We start from the raw sequence: 19778 nt of genomic DNA, 5'->3' as shown, positions 1-19778 counted from the left end.
AGGTGGAGTAGAGAGGGAGCAAGTATCTCCCATAGACCAGCTTTTCCAAAACCTGAATAAAGTAATTTCCTTTTATTTTAAAGAAAACAAAATTCCCCAAGGACCTCTAGGGTTAGCTAGTTATTTTTTATTATAATTCACTTAAATATATACAGATATAAAATAACTTGTATATATCTTGTGCTGGTAGTCTTATACCACTATTACAGCACAAACTAAATCCAGACAAAACTACAAAGTCAATAAAATTCAAAATACCATTAATACATGCAAAAGATTATGTCATTTTGCTGAAACTAAATTGCTCCTTTCATTTTGGCTATGGGACCAACTCCTATGGTCTGGTTTCCTTTGCATTCATCATGCCTATGCTGCTGTGTGCCATATGAAGATCCCATTTCCCAAACAGTTTTCTCTCTTCTTAAAACAGTACCCAGTAATATCATTTGGTCTGCACTTGATGCAAACACATTTTTATATTACGCCCACTTCTATCTTTTTCTCATTAGACCATGACGATTAATGAATTTCTATTCAGAGCCAGTGCTTCAGAAAACCCAATGCACCAAAAATAAGAGAAGGATTGATGCTTGTAGTGTTAAGTGTCATCACATGATCCAGGATAAGCAGATAAATGGCCATATTTCTAAGATTATTATTTAAATAAAACTTCAAAATGTTTAACTTCTCATAGGAATCACCCAGAGAAACATAGGCCTCAGGTAGACAAACACCTAGAAAGCCCACCATTTCCAATCTACAGCTTTCTATCCACAGTGCATTATAAAGCCACTCTGAACACAGTCCCATGTTCTGGGACCAACAGCTCCATCTGTTGCCTTTCTATTGCTCATTCAGAGTTACCAACATTTCCACTATGATTCCAACTCATGCTCTAAAAGTTCAAAAGTGGGACACCTGGGTGGATCAGCGGTTGAGCGGCTGCCTTTGGCTCAGGGTGTGATCCAAGAGTCCCGGGATTGAGTCCCACATCAGGCTCCCTGCATGGAGCCTGCTTCTCCCTCTGCCTATGTCTCTACCTCTTTCTCTGTGTCTCTTATGAATAAATAAATAAAATCTTTATAATAAAATAAAAGTTCAAAAGTATTCTTGATAGACTATCTAAGATTAAATAGCCAAAAAGATTTGGAAAAAGGAGGCCTGAGAAATACACCATTATTTTGTCATCAGGGATAGACATCAATGCCTGCCTTTCCAGCATCCACAGAACTACCCACCACCCCTCCTTGCAGTCTGGGTGGGCCTTCTGGTAAGGAGATAGGCAAAATGACCCAGCCCACTTGCTCTTCCAGGAATTTGAATCTCCAGGGAAAGAATGTCTGGATGGAAACGATTGTAGCTGATTCATCCTGATGTGAGTCCTGAAAAGTCTATCCCTTGGTTGCCCAATATTTAGAACCCCAAAACCGACCAACTTCCTTTCTGAGGCCAAATCATATACCATTCATGCTTTTCCTTCAATTTCAGGAGCTGCAGGATAGCCTTCCAGTGGATTCCTTTTGGACTTAAGTAATCAGAGTCAGTTTCTGTCCCCCAACTGATAAACATTCTGACATGAATTTCTAAACATAAACAATTTCAAACAAGGCAGTGATTACACGAACAAATGTGACTGTGTTTGCCTTTAGATTCTCAAAACAGAAGTGATCTCATCCTCAAATGCTGTTTATGCTGTATATTCAGCTGCTACAGCCCTGAGATTAACTCTTCCTCTTCCATCCTCCAGGCCCAGAGCTTTGGGAACTCCCAACCATAGGAGAGAGCACTGACAAGGTCCCTCCCCCATATTGTCAGGGTTCAGAGCAAAGGCCACTGGATACTTGTGTAAAACAGAACTACGCCCCTCTAACCCATACCCAGACCCCTCAGATGGGTGCACTGGGGCAAGAAAAGCTGAAGAAGAATCAATGGATGGCTTCTCACACCTCCACAGTACAACTAGGTTTAAGTCTTCCAAATATAACCAATACCTGCTGAGTCAACTTTATATTCTTTCATTCTTTGTATAAACATTGTTTCCTCCCTTTCTGAAAGATTTGTGGAGCCCTTTCTACTTCTACAACGGATACAGGTCAAAAACAAACACCATTAAACAGACAGAGAACCCCTTGGGGGTAGAAACTAAATCTTATTGACTTCTAAACCTCAAGATGAAGCACAGTGTCTGTACATAGTACCTGCTCAATGAACTTGTTCGTTTTGCAGAATGATTGAATCAATTGCTCAATCAATCCCAGAATATACATAGGCACTTTGGGATCACTACTACCACCACCACCACCACCACCACCACCACCACCACCACCATCATCATCATCATCATCATCATAGCAAACATTGATAGAGTATCTATTCTGTGTCAGTCTCTATTCTAAGAATCTATGTGTATTAACATTCAATCTTACAATAGCTCAAGGAGGTAGTTACTATCACCATTCCAATTTTACAAATTAGGAAACAGTCTACAGATGTTAGGTAACCGAAGTTCACCCAGGTAGTAAGTAACAGAGTAAGAGTTCAAAAGCAGGCTATCTGCTGCAGAGTCCCTGCTCTCAGCCACCATACTGCACCGTTATGACAGTGCAATAATATGCCAGTTCAAGTCCACTTCAATGCCTGGAGAGTGGAGATCCTGCCTTTATCCCTCATACCTGCAACAGCAGATGCCAATTAATGACTGGCTCAAGATGGACACAATTCACTCCTATTCCTTCCAACACCTGCTACAAAGGGACTCGAGAAACAGTGAAGGAAAAGCAATTACACATGTATTCTAAAAATATAGTATCCTGAATACCTCAGATGCCTACCCAGTCTTATATCCATAAATTATAGCTATTAACCAAGTCCACAGAGAGAAACTTAATGAAATGTAACACATATTAAAGCCAAAGCTGAAGTTGCTCTTGGAACAACTTATTTTTGGATAATATGAGAATATTTATTATTTTCCATTTTATATCTAAAAATAGACAAAAGGAAGAAGATACACTGCACTTCTATAAGATGATGATGATAATGATTTTGAGAGGGAAAGGCTTTTCATAAATTGTGGCTTGAAGATGGGAATTGAAACAGAAACTTCAACATCACTTACTGTCATTAATACTGCAACCAACCAAGGGGCACCTGAGGGGCTCAATCAGGTGAGTGTCAGACTCTTGATTTCAGGTCAGGTCATGATCTTGGGACTGTGAGATTAAGCCCCACATGGGGCTCTGTGCTGATTGTGGAACCTGCGTGGGATTCTCTCTCTCCCTCTCCCTCTGCCTCTCCCCCTACACACATGTTCTCCCTCTCTCTCTCTCAAATAAATGAATAAATCTTCAAAAAAAATACTGCAACTAACCAATTAAAGGAAAAGCTAAATCAAAAGCACTCAGTGCAAGTAAATAGACACATTTAAGAGATTAATCCTGAGATAGTTCAACTTAGAGCAAAATAAAAGGAAAAGAGTTTTTTTAATGTTAGTGTTCCCTAGAAACAAAATATCAAAATTAAAAACAATTTCTAAATATTTTATTTTATCCCTTGCATGAAATATCAGTAAGAACCTGTACTTCATTGCTCATGAAATGTAATTTAACAACTGAGTTTCATCTCTCAGTTGTCCCATCCTAGTAAATAGCCAAACACCTGTATAGCTACTCAAGCCAACAGAGGTACAGAGAAGAGAAAAATACGTATATATAAGCCTTATCCAGCTAGCCACTGTCTAGGACAACTGAACTGAGTGTGTTTTGCTGTACTGATGCTATTAAATGCGCAAACTTACATGCCAAACAGGAACACAAACCTTTCCATCATGGATATTTGAGCCAGTGTGCAAAGTTAACTGGTATCAGTAGGAAGTCCCTTTGCAAAGTAGCCAGGACTGAATGATTCCCTTCATAGAATTTCATACTTTATTCTTTGGTGCTTCGTTCTTCCATACACGTGTCCTCGTCTGCTCATGCACCCACTCATTCAGTTAGCATTTACTAAGGACCTGAGCCTGCTTCAATCTGAGGTTTCATTAGCTGAATCCAGCCTATGATAAAATATCAGATACAACAATTCTTCTCAGCCTAGCAAACAATCAAGAAACGCCAGGCAGTGTACTCCACAGCCCTGGAAAAATGAAAAAGCTAACAAGCAGAAGGGGCTTTGAAGGGGGAGTGGAAAAAAAGAAAGAGTTGGAAGGATGCTCTCCAGACCCAAAATAGAAATGCTGAGAGGCCGCAGCAGATTTCAATCTGCTAATCTGCAGAGTCACATTACTTTGTTCTGATAAGAATCAGTGAGGCATTGTTTCATATCCGCCTTGTATTTCCACTGCCCCATACACAGGCACCGCCTCCTGAAGAAGCCCATCTGCAGGCTACCTGCTCCCCCCTGGGAACTGAGGGGGCAGTGACAGAGGGATAGTGGGTGGGGGTTGGGGCGAACAGCTGCAGGGATCGCTCAAGCCCCTGCTCAGTGACTGGCTTGAGTCCCAAAGAATGTTTGCTTCAAACCTTTGGAAGGTTATTCCTCCTCATTCAAATGCGTAACTACAATGTTGAGGGCCCCCGAGTGATTGCAGGGAAAACTCCATGGGCGGGGGAGGGACATTGAACCTTTTGGAACTCTGCTTTTGCCCTGCATCCTAACTCTCAACCTCATCCTAACTCTCAACCTCAGTCCCCAACTTAAACTCCCTCAGGGCTACTGAAGTTATCTATTGGAGCACTAATATTATAAACATCACCAATGCCCTCCCTCAAAACAAAACAAAACAAAACAACAATCCAGCACATTTCCACCCCATCACATTTCCAAGTAGAGAGTGCCCTGGGGTTTTTCTTGACAATTTAAAATAATTTTATAACTGTATATGGCTCTCGATTATTCATAGGAAGACAAATAAATAAGTCTCTAGAAAACCCACCAGGATTCTTTCAGCTATTAGTTTCACTTTTCCTGTACCCAACACGCAGTCGCTACCAAGAAGTTAAAAGAGTCACTTTTCTCACAGTCCCCTTCACCAAATGGTCAGGCCAGTAAATACTGAAATGATCAACATGCACACAGCACAGAGAAGCACACAAAAAGAAGCATCAAAGGTCACATAATGGAATTATCACAAGGGTTGAGTGCCACATTGGGCTCCCCACAGGGAACCTGCTTCTCCCTCTGCCTGTGTCTCTGCCTCTCCCTCAGTGTCTCTTATGAATAAATAAATAAAATCTTAAAAAAAAAAAAAAAAAAGAATACAATTTGTGAAAACCATTTCCTTTCAAGGCTTGCAGTTAGAGAGGAAAGGGAAAATCAGCAGTGAGGCAGGCACATCCCCACGGGTTAAGGGCTCACTGTGGGGCATGTCTGAAAAGGAACCTCCTACCTAATTCTTTCTTATACTCTGAGAAAGGGATGTGAGTTTTGTATCCCAAGTTACCTGTGTGAGATGCACAAAATGATATTAAATCAAAATATTAAAGAAAAGTCTTCAAACATTGACAACATTTCAGAGAGTCCTTCTGTGCACAGCCCCAAATTATGAAGAAGGCATTTGGTCTAAGACTTGTCCTCGATGTAGCCCTTCTTTAGCCCCTGTCAACACCTTGTTTGCATGCCCTCTGACCTCCTGCAAGCTCTACCCCTCTCCATCCATCATCATAGGACACCTACTTCCAAAATCATCTCTACTCATTCCAGCAGAAACATTAACTGACAGTGGAGGTATTGGGTGACAATGGCCTGGTTCTGAATTATTTGCACTTTAAAGGAGGATTCCAGGGGACTAAGAAAAATCTCGCAGATTATAGACATTAAAATGATAAATTGATGCCTGCTTGACCCAACAAACCCTGCCTTACATAGAGAGTCCTCCACACTGTTGGTGCAATCCTAACCCATGGAGAGACATGGGTCCACTCCCTCACATACATGCAAACTCTTATTTCTATCTGTGCCTATTTCTAACACACCAGTTTCCAGAGCACCTAAGGTGGCGAGGAAACATGTGAAGCCATTTTATTTTATTTATTTTAAGTCAAAAATTTTATTTCAAAAATCATCCTAAGCAAAGTTAAGTTGGGGTGGGGGGTGGGGAGAATTCATAGTATAATGACAAAAGACTAATAAAAAAAGGGGGGAAGTGTGAAAAGGGGCCCAGGGTATAAAAAGAATGCAGAGGAGAAAGAATAGGAATTGATCAACATGTATCTTAAAAGATGCTCATTCTCAGTATTGATTTTAAAATAACTTAAACAGTGGCACACCCATACAATGGAATACTCAGCAGTAAAAAGGAATGGAATGAGCACCAATACATGCAATCATCTGGATCAATCTCCAGAGGATTATGTTGAGTGAAAAAAGCTAATACCAAAGAGTTATATACCTTGATTGCATTTGTGTAACATTCCCTTTTTTTTTCCTTCAGTTTTATTGAGACGTAATTGTTGAAAAACTGTGAATATATATATTAAAAAACCCACTGGTTCACACTTTGGGTGAAATGTGTGGTATATGAATTACGTCTCTCCAAATTACCATCCCCTTCCCAAGCCTTAGATAACCACCAGTCTACTTCCTGTCTTTATATGTTTTCCTATTCTGGATATCTTCTATAAACAGAATCATGGAACATGTGATGTTTTGTGATTGGCTTCTTTCACTCAGCATGTTTTCAGGGTTCCTCCATTCTGTGGCATGCATCAGTACTTCGTTCCTTTCTATGGACATTCCAAAATGTGGTAGGTAATCAACAACCAATTTTCCAATTTTCTGATTCTTTGATTCTCTGATACCAACTGGGTATCCTACAGTTCAGTTCAATTCTGACACTAACTACCCAGAGGTAGCGCCAGACTCCGCAGGTTTTTATTTTCATGGATATACTACCATTTATTTATTTATTTGTTAACTGAAAAAAAATGTAGTAAAATTAACACACAGTGTTATAGTCGTTTCAGGTATACAGTATATAGCAATTCAACAACTCTGTACATGACTCAGTGCTCATCACCACACATGTACTCTTAATCTTCTTCACCTATTTCACATGTCCCCCCATCCTCCACCCCTGCGGGAACCTATATTAAAGAGTCTGCTTTTTTGATCTCTTTTTTCAGGTGAAGCCACTTTAAAACAAAAACTGATTCTAAATCTGCAATCTTGTGAGGACACCAAATTCAGATCACAAATCAACAGAGAAAAACGTATTCAAACATTTAACTCTGCTATAGCTTTTTTCTCATCCTTTTAAGTGATACAGAATCATTCTTATCCCAAAACACACACACACACACACACACACACACACACACACACAGCTGTCCTTATATGACCTTGACATAATTTCCTTTTAATAAGGATTTTCCAGCAAGAGAATCTAAGAATCTAGTAAGTATCATGAGGAATTATCTCTCTGAATTATCACAACCGCCTCCTGATACCATCGAACACTGGTATTTTGAATTGTGAAATAATATAAATCAGATTTTAAAAGTTAAACATACACCTTTTAGGCAGCCTACACAGTATCGTTTGTACTCTCTCCTCCTAATTGGAGGAATTTGTAGCTCAGGACCTCATTCCACGTATTGTTGTGTTAACACACCTCACAATCCTGCAGCAGGAACCAGGGACCCAATGAAAGAGGGAGCAGAAATATAGACTATAGAGCTACTCTGAATCACATCTAGCAAATAGACTTCCCCGCTCATGTCACACTGAGGCCTGTTGCTCCTGCCCTTCTATCCTTCCTGGTCTAATAATATTATTTTCCATCTGGCTTCACAATGCCAGAATCCTCTCATCACATGCATCACATCTGCTCTGTTCTGTAGAATTACATTTACATTTCCAGTCCTCTAGCTTTACCAGTCTTGTTCTACACAACTGGCTTTATTTTCCAGGGCTTCACCCACAGGTCCACCTGAAAGCTAATTCTGTGATTTACCATGACACAAAGCCCAAAATGCTTTAAAGCAGAGAGAAATGACACTCCATACATTCACAGCCAGATATGCACTGGAGAAGAGCATCAGGTTCATCAAAGGCTGAACACCAAGTGACAGGTGCCAGGCCAGGAGTGTTCAGGGAGATCCCATGCTCCAGCTGAAACCCATCTGTGGCTGTCCAGGGCAGCCAGAAAAAACTCCACTCCTTCCAGAGCCTATAGTCCCTGGGTGACATCGCCTTTACCTTCATCTCCAGCCTCAGTTCACATCATGCACCACTTCTTTCTTCATGCTTAAGCCACTCTGGCCTCTCTCCTATTCCCTCACATAAGCCAAGCTATAATCCTGCCCCAGGACCTTTGCACTTGCTGTTTCTCTGTCTAGGATGTTCTTTCCACTGCTTTTCAAAAGGCTACAGCTGCTTTTGTATTGGATCTCAGCCTAACAGTTAACTTCAAATCCCCAGAGAGGGCTTCTCTGGCTACCCAATCTAAACTCACCTCCCTACCCCAACCCTGTTACTCTCAAGTCCATCACCCCACTGATTTCCTTTAGTCTACTTATTATTTCAGAAATGATATAGTTTTTTCCATAGTAGCTGTCCAATAAATATTTGCATGACAAGATAATTGATTACTGAATTAACTTGTGTTTCTTCCCTTTGGACTTCTTTCTCCCTTATTCCATGGAAGTAATCAAGCCAACCTCTCTTAGAAAAATCTTGTTTTTCAAAGTTCAAAGTGAAGTTTCTAGCAAGATATTTTCCTTCCTGATGTTTTTTCCCTAAAACTTGAGTTCATTGAAGATATTAGCTAAGTGCTCTTAAAGACAACAAAGGAATATGGGTAAAAATTAACTGACATTGACAAAAAGATGAAATGGGCAGACATAGCTGACCTGCCACAGAAGATTCATACTCCTTTTTCATGGTGTAGAATTGATGCTGGGAAGTGGCTACATTTCCCAGTTCCCTTTGGAACTCATTCTCCATGAGTTCTCACCAATGGAGAATGTTGTATGTCCTTGTCTGGCCAAGGGTTTCATTCCTCATATTCTTTTCTTCCTTCCACATGGTGGGGGGCAAAGGACTTTGAGTCCCTGAAAGATGGTGAATTTTTAAAATGGAAACAGCCCAGGGTCCTGAGTCAGTGCCTAGAGGGCTAGAGCTGTTTAACCAGAGTATCTGCATTCAACAGTGCATGAGGAAATAAAATATATTTATTATGTTAAACATTGAGGTTCTGGATGTGTTTCAATAGTTGTCTACCATGGCTAGTACAAGTTGGGTGGGGCTGGGAGACACAATGAGAAGGAAGGACCTTATCACCCCTGTTGACAATATCCTAAAGACCTGGCAAGGTTTGTGTGTGTGTTATAGCAAGAAAGTCTGGACCTTAAGCCCAGGTCCCACTATTTGCAACTAGAGGCCTTTAACTTATATTCCAAGTACCTTAACCATAAGCCTTCTCCATTTTGGTGTACCCCTGATAAGGAAATGGGCTTCCAGAACAGCTGAGATTACATTTTCAGTAGTCTGGAAGATGTGAGCTCAAAGTCAAATTTAAATTAATTTTTAAAAATAAAAATGTAATATTTCTTACTTGCCTAAACTTTTGGACTGAAATTTCTACCTGCTAGATTAGTTGAATAAATTAATTGAGATTAGCAATCTCATAGTCACAAGGACCAAAAAGCAAAACCAAAACACTCTTAACCAAGAAAAAAAAAAAGTATAAAATTAATGAAATTCAGCTAATCACCACTCATCCAATGTCACAGCAGGGAGAATTTGCTGATTGAAGCAAGCATGTTGGGAGGCTGTGCGAGATGGCAACATAGGAAGATCCTGAACTCTCTTCCTTCCACAGACACCCCAAATCTTCAGATACACATAGAACAGTTTTCTCTTGAAAATTAGCTGAGCAACTGCTTCATATCAGCAAACAAGAAAGGAGCCACATCAAGGTAGGGAGGATAGGCTGAAAATTGGTGCCCCCATAAACACCCCATAAACACCCACCCCAGGAGCTATTCCCTGAGAAGTGAAGAGTTTGTATCCCACATTGGGCACACCAGTTTTTAAAGACCTGCACCTGAGAAACAAATCCCCGAAACATCTGGCTTTGAAAACCAGTGGCGTGCACATCCACCAGACGGAAAGGCTGTAGCAAACAGAAAAGCTCCTTAAAAGGCTTTCTTGCACACTCACTCACCCCAGAGCCCAGTGTGGGAAGCAGCCATTTGAAAAATAACCAGACTTTACATCAAAGATATTCTAAAATCTTTGAGATTTGCTAATCTCAAAGCCTCTGCCTGAGGGGACAAGACCTACTGGGATACTCTCTCCCCTCTCGGATGAAGGGGCACTGCTGCACCATTTTTTCCTGCTCTCCTTCTCCCTTGCTAAAGCCAGTGGGGCTTTTTCTTTCTTTTCTTTTCTTTCTTTCTTTCTTTCTTTCTTTCTTTCTTTCTTTCTTTCTTTCTTTCTTTCTTTTTTTCCTTTAAGCCCCAGACATTTTGTTTTTCTTGGCAGTTGTCATCTTTACCTTCCAAAGAGCAGGTGCCAAACTTTTTTTTCTCTTTTTCCTTGGAAGGTGCCATCTTCATGCTCTCCCTCAGACCCGTCTGCAGCACCACTGTCTCTTAGAGTGGAGCTTTTGTGCCCTTGTGATGCCCCAGTTTTTGCAGCCACAGTCAAGAGGCCACCCTTTGTTCGCCTGGCTGTGGAGTCTGGCTGGGGATGGAGGGTGGAACACCAAGTTGTGTTCCTGGGTCCGGTGGGACTATAACAATGAGAGAGAGAGTTCCTGACAGGCTACCACCCCCAGGGCACTGCGCAGACTGCAGCCTGAAACACAGCCCTAGTCTGTGAAAGAAGCTCACTTGCTTGTCCTGGAGCTTCAGACTGAGGGGCCTACTTCAGGTTTGGCACATCCAGAGGCCTCGGAGGAGTTGTAGACTGGCAGGGAATGTAGACTGGCAGATGTCATTATTGTGCTCTCCCTTTACCTTGCTACAGTTTACAGGTGTCTCTCAGAAAGGAGCTTATATACTCATCTGGAGCCCCAGTTTTGTGACTGTAGCTTAGGAAACACCTCCAAATCACCTGGTCTGATGGCCAGCAGGGCTTATGCTTGTGATCCCACAGGAGTGTATATGCATACTTTGAAAGCCATTGCCTGAGGATCTGGCTTCCCACTGGCCTGACTATAGGTACTAACTGAGACTCTCCCCTTTGGGATGTGGTCAGATTTTGGCACATCCTCAACAACTGGGAGCTATTAAAAATAAAATAGACTGTTAGGACAATCACAAAGATTCAAGAAACAACCAAGAGCTAGAGCAAAGTTGAACAATAAAGTTCATTGCCAAATGAGACCATTCCTTCAAGACTGGGAGAGGGGGCCATTTCATCTAATAGAAACAAACAAAACAAACAAAACAAAACAAACAAAAAAATAATAGAAACAAACACACAGAGTCAATTAAGAGGAAACAGAGGAACATGTTGTAAATGAAAAAAATAACTAAATAAAACATCAGAAAAAAACCTTAACGAAATGGAGAAAAATAACTTATCTGATAAAGAGTTCAGGTAATGGTCATAAAGATGTTCACCAAACTTGGGAGAAGAATGGTGGGGCAAGTATATTGATGTTTTTTAAACACCTTTACCTGTACTTCTGACACACACTATTCAATCATTTAACAAATATTTATTGAACACCTCCAATGGGCCAAGTACTTTTCTACAAGTTAGACAAAGCTAACAAAAATATCTCCCCTACAAAACTTAGATTCATACAATAGTAAAAAATATATAGATATTGTTCATTGTTCTTAGAATAAACTAAATTGGATACAGAACTGATAAGATGATAAGACTTGGTTAGATTGGTAGTAACTTTCTAATATTACATAAAAATAATCCATGTTATTTTTTAATTGTTAAGTAAAAGCTCTAATTGCCAAATGAAATGTACTATTTTTTATTTAATGTACAAACAAAAGCCAAACAGGACACTTAGAAGAAGTCAACATTAAGAAAACTTGACACAGACAATATAAACTGTTGCTGCTGTTAGGTAAAATAAAAATAAAATATATAAAGAGAAGGACAATTTGAAGACAGTTTTGATGGGAAAAAAAATAACCAAACAAAAAAATCTTTGATATAAAAAGTCAGCTCAGAAATGCAGTTCTGAGGGAGGCTGAGACTCCAGTGTCAGTTAAGAATTTTTAATGCCAAGACTCTACAACCACTCAAAAAGTCCAAGGGAAAATAAGCGAATCTTTCCAGAGAGCCCAATGTCATGGGTCATCTCTACAGACCACTCCTAAAGGGAAAAAAGGGAAATTTAAGTCAAATCAAAACAGCCCAGAGTTAGAGCACACAAACCTCCAAATTAAGAATATGTCTGGCTAATAAGAATAGAGGTGCTTTGCTCTAGGGCTCAGCTTTGAAATAATCACCTTTTGTTGTCCTGCCCACCTTTACCTTATTTCTATTCCCAACAGATAGAGGCCTTTTCTCCATCTCTCTTTTATTCCCAGACAATTTCATTCACTCAGGTGGTTATAATTATAATCTTTCATACATTAAAGACATCTAAGTTCACAATCCAACCAGACCCCCAACCTTAGACCAAATCCAGATTTCCAAATCGACATCTCCACTTGAATGTCTCATAACATATTTATAACATGCAAAACTATGGCCATTAACTTCCCCCACCTAGCCTGTAGTAGCCTCATTATCCACCCAGAAACCTTCAGTCAACCTTAATATTTCCTCTCTTTCATTCCCATTTACATAAAATCAATCCCCAATTTAAGCTATTCCTCCTCTGAAATTCCTTTAACATCTGCCCACTTCTCTTCATCTCCACCTACACAATACAGGCCAAAATTACTCAATTTCAACCACATCCAAGGTTGTCAGTGCTCCAAGAGCAAAATCCAAAATCATTTACCAAGCCTATACTGCCCTGCCCTCTTCTAGCTTCATGATGCTCTTTCCCAACCTTCTTGAGGTTTCTGGAAGGTTCCCATTTTCTTGTCATCTCAAGCTTCACATATGAGGATCCTACTGTACTGATCTCTCTCCTGTGACCACCTCCCATTGGCCAACTCATTTTTCTGTCTCTGCTCCCTGCCCTTTCAACACACATCAGGTGAGGTCTCTATACTATGCTTCCATTGCACTCTGTGCTTTTCCTCCCTCCCACTTATTATAATAAATATAATTCATTCATCATGTAATAATTTGTTCATTGTCTGCTTTCCTTGATATAAAGCTTTAAAAGGGAAGAGACCATGTCTGTCTTGTTCCCTGTTGACATATAGTAGGAATGTGAGAGTTAATTGAAGAATGAATGAATAAACAACCTCATTTTCACTCACTCTGTAGGATTCTCTCCTCTCTAAACCTCAGCTCTTGGCTCAGCCTGTCCCCTGTAATGGCAGCGGTCAACCCTCAGCACTCCATTTAGTAATAAACTAAAACATATCCTCCATGAATCCTTATAAATTAACCCAGAATCACTCATCACTCCCATATAACCTCAGATCATGAGTCTGTTCCCTCATTTGGACATCCATCTCCTGAAAGGTAATTTACATGTAATCTATGTACACAAAGTCAGCATTAAGGTATGTGAACCTCCTAATTCACATAATGCTTGATAACTATATGGTGTTACATACATTTTAACACATTACCCATATCATTTAGCTTTTTATTCAAAAATGTTAAATGGCTTATTCAAGATGTCAAAGTTAGTGATGGAGCTGGCACTGGAGTCCAGTTTCTTAGACTCCCTGCCAATGGCTCCTGACAACTGGTTGAGTCAGTCCTGTGCTGAGATCTGAGGGGGGGGGGGGGGGGAGTTTTACCCAAGAAACACCCTACAGAGTGAAGGGCCATGGTCACACCCAGGGCCATAACTCAAATTTTAGTGGTATCTAAAGAAGAGGGCTTAAGGACAAAAGATATAGGTAAAAGAGATTCCTTTCCTACACCATCATCTTCTCCTCCTTGTCCTTCAATACCTGGTTCAAATGTAACTTCCTTCTTTGAATACTCTCAGGACTGTGTTGCCTCCTTCAACTGGGTACCATGCCTCTAGCTAGGACTCAAGAAAACAAAAAGATCAGGACTCCTGGCCCTCCCAGACCCATGGTCTCCCCCAGAGCTTGTCTAATTTTGCTCCAGCATACAACCTACTGAGTATGAATATTTGTTCATCTCCACCACTGAACTGAAAGAGTTTCAAGAGTTTCAAGGTTAGAGACTTCTTCATCTCTCCCCCAAAATGCCTCCCTCCAATTTTGAGTTCCAAAGAAGTATCACAAAGGGAAAGAGAGGAAGGAGGAAGGCAACAGTCAGAGGTAAGTTTCAGGGTTTCACCTCAAACCAAAGAAGCCAGGACATTGACCACTAGCTTCCTCCATCGTAAGTTTGACTTTGGCACACGCATTTTAAACCAGAGTTTTCCTAACTCTCCTCTCTTTGGTAAGTTCCCAGAGGCTAGGAACCATGTCGATCTAATTGCTGGAATCACAGTTTATCTCACTCAAAGGCCACAATGTTCTACACATTTTGCAGAACTTGATGGAATTCTAACCCATACATTAGGAACAAGTTACTAGCTAGCATAATATGCATTCATGTGACATAAAATTACAGCAGGAAGCACACAAGCCCACAAAAATGAGCTGTTAAACTAAGCAAGATCATCTGCTTTTGCATATTAATGTTTTAAAATGTTGCGACTTCTTGTTCATTCATTTTGACATCTGCTAGTCTGTGCTGGCAGAAGCAATAGTAATCATCTAACTTAATTCCATTCATTAAGTTAACCTCTTTCCTTAACATTTAGAAAATATCATTCTTTGATTGAAACTGGGAAACAGACAAGTCCAATTCATGAAATCAACATTCTGAGGAAGCCCACACTGGGACTCATGGCTGTGGGAAAAAAAAAAAAAAATCCCCTAGCAGTTCAGCCATTGACAACTCCATTTTTGTTGTAAATGCCCAACCAAGCTTTCTGAATGCTGTGGAAGCCAGCAGGTTAAATCTCATTTGCCTGGATCCCCAGAAGGAGCCCTAAAAAAATAATAATAATAATATGTCCCGGACTCAAATCCTAACCGAAAACCAATAGTGTTGTGGTCTTAAGTTGTTAATCAAGTAGCCTCCACCCACTTGAGATGACCTCAGTCCACTTGAGTTAGAAAATCCCTTTTCTTACAGAATAAGTGATTTTCTAACTATGGGAAGGTTTGACATTACAGATAAAGATGAAATAACTCAAACTTATTATACTCTAATGTTAAATTTAGGATTAAGTTTTGCAATCACTAGGATACCCTGGATGCATGTGACATTCAACTGTTCATGAAATTTAAGAACATCTGACATTTAAAAATCTGATGGATTTTCTTTGTAATTTCAATTTAAAATATACGTGACTTTAGACTCAACAGCCTGAAGATCGGGATGCCTGAGTGGCTCAGCAGTTGAGCATCTGCCTTCAGCTCAGGGCGGGATCTCAGTGTCCCAGGGATAGAGTCCCAGATCGGGCTCCCTGCAGGGACCCTGCTTCTCCTTCTGCCTCTGTCTGCCTCTCTCTCTGTGTGTCTCTCATGAATAAATAAATAAAATCTTAAAAAAAAAAACCAACCTGAAGATAAATGTGCATCATTTAACTTAGCATGTATTCATTTATTTAATAATAATTAGGCACATTCTATGTACTCAGAACTTGAAGAATACAAAGGAGGTAATATAGCATTTTAGGGCTAAAAGGACCTTGTTCTAAAGAAGTTTATACTGGCATTATGGGTTGAATTGTGTGCTCCCAAAATTTCCTATGTTAAAGTCCCAATGCCCAGTGTCTCGTAAAGTAATCTTATTTGGAAACAGAGCCATTGCATATGTAATTTGATTAGGATGAGCTCATTCTAGAGTAGGATGGGCCCTTAATCCAATATGACTGGTGTCCTTATAAAAAGGATAACACCTTAATCTCTGATTTCTAGGCTCCAGAACTGTGAGATATTGCATTTCTGTTTGAAGTCATGCCGTTCATGGTACTTTGTTATGGCAGCCCAAGCAAACAAATACAACTGGTTCTTGACTCATTGCCTCTTAGCTCCAAACAGAGCATTCTCTTTTCTGATCTGTGATGCTTAGGCTGGGACTGCAAAATTTATTTCATTTACTCCTTCATCAGGTGGTGTTCTATATGGCTGTGCCAACCCAAGGCCTTAGAGAGTGGAAGGTAAGAGGAGGGAGAAGGGACTTCCTTCTGGTTCCTAGTTTCTGCCAGCATCATACCAACAACAGCACAGGCTGGCTTCAGCCCCCAGCTTTCCTCTACACTCCCAACACCAGCTACCCTCATGTGCTGGCAGCTGGGCCATACCCACCTGGCAGGCAGAGTGCCAGTCTCTGGTGCCCTTCAGCAGCCAGGCTGCACAACCCCTCCCTCCCCCTAGACCCAGCCCAGCCCTGCCAGACTCCTCCCCAGAGCTCTGAGTTCTCTTCATTCTACCTTCTTCCTGCTACTTCCTCTGGGTGACTTCAGCATTTTCCTTTGCACTTTCAGATTTCCCATACATGTGGAACCAATTCCTTGTATGAAATCCCAGCTATCTAAATTATCTAGTGTTGTCTTGGGCTTTCTGACTAGATCCTGACTAATTTAGCTTACAATCCCCATGCAGAGACAAATATACAAGAATTCAAAAATACAAGCAAGTCAAGGTTTGCAATAGTGTTAGTAATGGTACAGGTAAACATTCTCAATTTGATGTTGCTGAGAATAGAAATTAATTCATCTTTTCTGCAGGGAAGTTTGGCAGAATAAATCAAAAGATAAAATATACACAGTTTGAGCTCCAAAATCCCATTCCCAGAAATTTATCCTAAGACACGAATCAGATAGATGCTCAAGATTTATATACAACATTTATATACAAGCCCCTTGTAATGTTGCTTATAATAGTAAAAAAAAAAAAAGTCTAAAACAAGAATATCTATCAACAAAGAACTTATCACTTAAATTATTTAATATATGTACACACATATGCACACACACACACAATGTATCCTGGTTAACTATTAAAATAATGTAGCTCTGTATTTCTCAACATACAAATATATCCATATTACAGATTGTTAAGTGACAAAAGGAGATTTCCAAACACCAGCTACAGCATGAAAACAAACTATGGAAATTAATTGTCATTATTTTGTACCCAATGATTACAAACAGTAATTATTTCTGGGTAGCAGGAATTTAGGTGATCAGGCAAAGTGCCTGTTGCTGGGGACAAAGAGAAGTGTTCTATTAATAATAATCACAGGAATACTTAGAACACTGTTTTAATGTCAATATGTGAATTTTTAAGAGACCCAAATATATAAAAGTTGAAAATGTCAAGTATTTAAGAGAAAAGTAATCACCCTGCATTTATATTATTTAATCCAAATTTACAAGGGTATGCATTCCTTGATTTTTTCCCTTTTCTATTATTTCTCTGGTACTTTCATTTTTCAAGGTGATCCTGATTCACTCAACAGCAAAAACATAATTAGTTCATTCACATGCTAGTTCTCTACTGATGTGTCTAACTTGATAGAAAAATGTCAACCAAAAGGAAACACAGAGCAGTCTCTGTGGCCTAGAGTCAAAACTGCCTTAAATACTTTACCAATCTACTGTTTAAATAGCTAACAGTATATCTGCAGTTTGCAAAGAAACAAAGAAACAGTGGAATTACCTCCTTAGGCACAAACTCCTCATGTGACGCAAGAAACATCCTCGTCCAGCCACATGGACAATGGAATCTATAAAAGAAAGATGACTACTGCACCCAAAATGCAAAAATGGGTATCAAAGTCCAATGAGTGCTTTTACTCCTGCCCTGGGTGTCCGCAGCTTACAGGCTGCCACTTCACAGTCCCATGAATCTTCAGAACCGGCAAGAGCAGCTGCTTACTGGGAAAAGACCACCGCCCCCTTACGTGAGCCCTCATCCTCACTCCTTAATACAATTTCACTCACAAACCCCAAGTGCATACTAGAAATCTAAAAATAACATTGCTTGTTGGAATTTAAAGGCTCAAAACTGAAAATTTCCCAGGCTTCACTCCAGTAATATTGAAAATGCAGATTCTTTTTTCTACACCAACAGAAGCTTGGGGAATTGGGACTGAAGGCAGTGAGGTCCAGGAATCCATCTGCTCCATGCTATCCTGGGGAGAAGCAGTCACTACTATTTTGGAAGTTTCAAAATGCTTGGCAAGAATCTTATAACACACACACACACACACACACACACACACACACACACACACACACTGAATGCTAACATAACACCAGAGAAGTATCCAGGAACTGAAAACCACAAACCAGGTAGAATGATCCAGGGAGTCTTTAAGTCACCTGTAACAACCCTTATAAAATAAGACATACCAACTCACAAAAATGGGTTTTAACCAGCACCCTTTTTCCTGGTGGTAACTCACTGATCATACAGAAAAGTAATTTACAGCTTTAATTCATTATCTTCCCCATCATAATTCACATAGTCAACCAAAGTTTTCTTAATATTTCCCATGTTTGTTTATTCATGAGACACATAGAGAGAGGCAGAGACATAGACAGAGGGAGAAGCAGGATCTCAGCAGGGAGCCAGATGCGGGACTTGATCCCAGGACTGCAGGATCACGACCTGAGTCGAAGGTAGACACTCAACCACTGGGCCACCCACATGTCCCCGATATCTCCCATGTTTGAAGCACCATGGGAGCTTCATCTCAAAAGATCTTGCCTTACAGTCTAGTGGAGGAGGAAAGAAATGTACAGAAATTATGTAACAAGGCAGGAAAATAAAATAAATAAAAGGCATAAAATTAGAAAGGAAGAAGTAAGGTTTCTTTATTAGAAGATGACATTATTATGTATGTAGAAAATCCAAAGGAACTTATCTAAAACAACTACTAACAACACCAGTTGTATTTCTATATACTCTAAACCAACCATCAGAAAAAGAAATTTTAAAAATAATACCATTCATATTGACATAAAAAAAATCAGATACATTGGACTAACAAGATACATGCAAGAATTCTACACTGAAAACATTGCTGCAACAATGAAACAACACCTGAAAATGGAGAGATATACCATAGTCATGGATTGTTAAGACACTAATTCTCCCAAATTTACCTCTACATTCAACAAAGTCCCAGTTCAAATCCCAGCAAGCATTTTTTTGGTAGAAATTGACAGACTCATTCTGAAATTTATATGGGTATTTAAAGGACCCAAAATAGCCAGGACAATTTTGAAAAAGAAAAACAAGAGTTCTAAGTTTAAAGTTCCAGACTTAAGACTTACCATAAAATTACAGTAATTAAGACAATGAGCAAAAAACTTGAATAGGCATTTTAAAAGACAAAAGAGCCAAATAGACAATAAACATATGAAAATGTGTTCAACATCATTATTCATCATGGAATTAAAAATACTTCATTAAAATCACAATGAAAAAAAATAAAAATAAAATCACAATGATTTACCACTATACATATAATAGGATTAAAAAGATATATACCATGAAATGATGGCAAGAATGTAGATCAACTCCCATGTATTTCTGGTGAGAATGTAAAATAGCATAACTCCTTTGGAAACTGTTTGGTGGTTTCTATTAGTGTTAAACATATGCCTACCCTGTGACCCAGCAATCCATTCCTAGGTACGTGTGCAAGAAAAAGAAGGATTTGTTCAAGAATGTTTATAGCATCTTTAT

The 19778-nt window shown here is 39.7% G+C and overlaps 1 protein-coding gene across 18 annotated transcripts in view; it reads right to left on the bottom strand.

Annotated features, from left to right (window-relative positions):
• The window catches only part of NCALD (neurocalcin delta), a 377474-nt gene that overhangs the window by 306167 nt on the left and 51529 nt on the right, over positions 1 to 19778 (bottom strand). For 2 of the 18 annotated variants that reach the window (XM_072734130.1, XM_072734147.1), the window contains exon 2: positions 17742 to 17808. The exons of 15 other annotated variants lie outside the window; for them this stretch is intronic. The gene's annotated coding sequence lies outside the window, so the exon portion shown is untranslated. Of the gene's footprint in view, positions 1 to 17741; positions 17810 to 19778 lie in introns of those variants that run through there. One more of the 18 variants, XM_072734133.1, reaches the window with a different exon arrangement.

The sequence above is a fragment of the Vulpes vulpes genome, chromosome 13 (assembly GCF_048418805.1).
Source record: "Vulpes vulpes isolate BD-2025 chromosome 13, VulVul3, whole genome shotgun sequence".
NCBI classification, from domain to species: domain Eukaryota; kingdom Metazoa; phylum Chordata; class Mammalia; order Carnivora; family Canidae; genus Vulpes; species Vulpes vulpes.
This window is presented reverse-complemented; position numbering and strand designations above follow the sequence as displayed.